The sequence below is a fragment of the Podarcis vaucheri genome, assembly GCF_965113315.1.
Source record: "Podarcis vaucheri genome assembly, chromosome: 12".
Lineage (NCBI taxonomy): Eukaryota > Metazoa > Chordata > Lepidosauria > Squamata > Lacertidae > Podarcis > Podarcis vaucheri.
The window spans coordinates 58,011,941-58,015,765 of record NC_138750.1 but is presented as its reverse complement, the minus strand read 5'-3'; positions in this window follow the sequence as shown (position 1 = coordinate 58,015,765).

Below are 3,825 nucleotides of genomic sequence, written 5' to 3'. Positions count from 1 at the left end.
CTCAAACACAAGGGCTGCCAAGTTATTTCTGTAAAGAGCCGCTGTGTTGTGAGTGTGCCGTGATTCAGACCTCGCCGTTCTTTGGGAGCGCCTCTCATCTATGGCCAGCTTCTGGCTCTGCGGGAAGGTTGCATATTGTCACAAACCATTAAATAGTAGGTAATATAGAGGAAGTCCGGGACGCAGCTGGCGCTGTGGGTTAAACCACAGAGCCTAGGACTTGTCGATCAGAAGGTCGGCGGTTCGAATTCCCGCGACAGGGTGAGCTCCCATTGCTCAGTCCCTGCTCCTGCCAACCTAGCAGTTCAAAAGAATGTCAAAGTGCAAGTAGATAAATAGGTACCACTCTGGCGGGAGGGTAAATGGCATTTCCATGTGCTGCTCTGGTTCACCAGAAGCGGCTTAGTCATGCTGGCCACATGTATGCCGTATGCCAGCTCCCTTGGCCAATAAAGCGAGATAAGCGCCACAACCCCAGAGTCGGCCATGACTGGACCTAATGGTCAGGAGTCACTTTACCTTTACCTAATATAGAGGAAAGAGCGACCTGTTGTGTTTAGGTTCAGATCATTGGCTTCCCAGGTGTGTAGCCATAGCCATAGCCATAGCCCCAGGAACATGATTTTGAGGTGCTGCGAACTAAGCACGGATCCCCGTCCTACCTTGTCTGCTGTCGGGGGCCTCTGGCCCCGAAGCCCGGCCTGGCCTTGCTACCACGCTCCAGGTCCCCTTGCTGCCAGCAGGCCCTCCACATGCCCCTATATTCCAGGGGCATCTTTGATTTAGAGAAGCCATCCCAGTTTCTGATTTGATCCCGGAATGTCCTGCTTTTCCTTAGGACGTCTCTACTTCCATCGGAGAAATGTTGGAGGGTGTGGAGTTATCCGACCCCCGAGCCGTCTGAAGGCAATCCTGTATAAGGACATTTAATGTTTTGTTTTGTTATGTTTATATATATTTTGGAAGCCTCCCAGAGTGGCTGGGGCAACCCAGTAAGGTGTGTGGGGTACAAATAGTAAACTTATCATTATGGAATGGGACGTCCCTGTTTTCATCGAAGAAATGTTGGAGGGTATGGGCCAGTGTTGGGGGGATGTATCAAGGGGTGCGTTGGCCAACTAGGCTCCCCACTGTGTGAGCAGGTGGGATAGCGTGGCCCCATAAACCCTCTCTGCCCTCTGTCTGCCTGGTAGCATAAGCAGCAAGGGCTGGGCTGGTGCGATGGGTTTTGTTCACCCTCTGTGCCCTGCCCCGGGCACCAGCAAAGGACGCAATGCCACTGGGGCTCCCCCTAGAGGCATCGGGTTAGCTACTGTGAGATGAGTATGCTGAAACTAGATGGGCCTCTGAGTTGATCCAGCAGGCTATTTTTATATTCTTATTGAAGATTCAGAGCTTTTTTTCAGCCAGAACTCGGTTCCAGCAGTGCTCAGGTAGGAGTCATTGCCATTATAATGATGATAATAATAATTTATTATTTATACCCCGCCCATCTGGCTGGGTTTCCCCAGCCACTCTGGGCGGCTTCCAACAAAATATTAAAATACAATAGTCTGTTAAACATTAAAAACTTCCCTAAACAAGTCGGCCTTCAGATGTCTTCTACAAGTCTGGTAGTTGTTTTTCTCTTTGACATCTGATGGGAGGTTGTTCCACAGGGTGGGCACCACTACTGAGAAGGCCCTCTGCCTGGTTCCCTGTAACTTGGCTTGTCGCAGTGAGGGAACGTCCAGAAGGCCCTCGGAGCTGGACGTCAGTGTCCGGCAAAATGATAGGGGTGGAGACACTCCTTCAGGTATACTGGACTGAGGCCGTTTATAAGAGCGCAGGGGATGCGCTCCTCTTTTTCTAGAAAAATAACATTGCAAAGAAGTATTGTTTGGGGAGGGGTGTATGAAGAAAGCTCTCACATGCATCCTCTCATCTGTCAAACTTGACCCATGAGGGGTGGCAGAGATAATTTGCCACTGTCTGTCCTTGGCTCTCATGCCACCTACTGTCGATCTCCTTGCTCCCACCCACCACTAATTATAAAGAACACTTCCAAGTTCATGTTCTCCTCTTTTTTAAAAAAATCTCCTAAATCCCTGCCTTCGCCCTGAAGATGATGACACTGAAGGCTGTTGCTGCTCCTTCTCCCAAACCTTCAGAGTCGAATGGTCATTTCCTCCATCAGGGAAACTGGGTCATCCAGTCCCTGGTGTTGAAGTCATGGGATCACTTGGTGGCCTCTGCCATGACGCATCAATAAAAGCCCGACGATGACGAATGGATTCTATGCCCCGTTCCAGAAGGACTAGCTGTCCCTCCACAATGCGGCTAAATTTAAACCGGGAGCTGAGCTTTCTGGAATGCTACAGAAGGATCTAAAGTTAGATACCATCAGAAGGAAGTGCAACTCGCTGAACAGGCGGAATGAACGATTGGGCGGGCAAGTCTTCCATATCACACGGTTGCAGCCTCTTCCCAGCAACAGAGATTAAAGGTCTTCGTTGGGGTTAGCCCAGCTAATTAGGAACTAACACTCCAACTTCAAACCATGAGATGTCAAACTGGTTTGTTTCTGCTAACCATGGGTTTAGGGTTCAACTACAGCACTACAGTCATACCTCATGTTACGTTTGCTTCAGGTTGAGTGTTTTCAGGTTGCGTCCTGTGGCAAAGTACCGGAAAGGGTTACTTCTGGGTTTCGCCGCTCGCATATGCGCAGATGCGCAAAATGACATCACGTGCATGGGCAGAAGCAGTGAATCGCGACCAACACAGATGAGGGTTGCATTCTGCTCATGTTGCGAACGGGCCTCCAGAATGGATCCCGTTCGCAACCAGAGGTACCACTGTATTGCATTATTTTTTATTATTGATTTATTCCCTTCCTTTTTTCCCTGACAGGGACTCAAGGCAGCTTTCAGATCAGCTAAAAACATAGGGGCAGGGGAACCAATGATAAAAAACAATTAAACATTAATATAATTAAAACCATATAATACTTTATTATTTATACCCCACCCATCTGGCTGGGTTTCCCCAGTCACTCTGGGCGACTTCCAACAAAATATTAAAAACACCATAAAAGATCAGACATTAAAAGCTTCCCTAAATGGAGGAGACTCTTGAGAGTCCCATGGACTGCAAGAAGATCAAACCTATCCATCCTTAAGGAAATCAGCCCTGAGTGCTCACTGGAAGGACAGATCCTAAAGCTGAGGCTCCAATACTTGGGCCATATTATGAGAAGAGAAGACTCCCTGGAAAAGATCCTGATGTTGGGAAAGATAGAGGGCACAAGGAGAAGGGGATGACAGGACGAGATGGTTGGACAGTATTCTCAAAGCTACCAGCATGAGTTTGACCAAACTGCGAGAGGCAGTGGAAGACAGGAGTCCTTGGCGTGCTCTGGTCCATGGGGTCACAAAGAGTCGGACATGACTAAATGACTAAACAACAAACAGGGCTGATTTCAGATGCCTTCGAAAAGTCAGATAGTTGATTATTTCCTTGACATCTGGTGGGTTGGCGTTCCACAGGGTGGGGGCCACCTTTGAGAAGGCCCTCTGCCTGGTTCCCTGTTACTTCACTTCTCACAATGAAGGAACTGCCAGAAGGCCCTCTGAGGAGGATCTCAGTGTCTGGGCTGAACGATGGGGGTGGAAACGCTCCTTCAGGTATACTGGGCCAAGGCCATTTAGGGCTTTAAAAGTCAGCATCAACATATTGATTTGTGCTTGGGAACGTACTGGGAGCCAATGTAGGTCTTTCAGAAGCGGTGTTATGTGGTCCCGGCAGCCCCTCCCAATCACCAGTCAAGCTGCCACAGTCTGAATT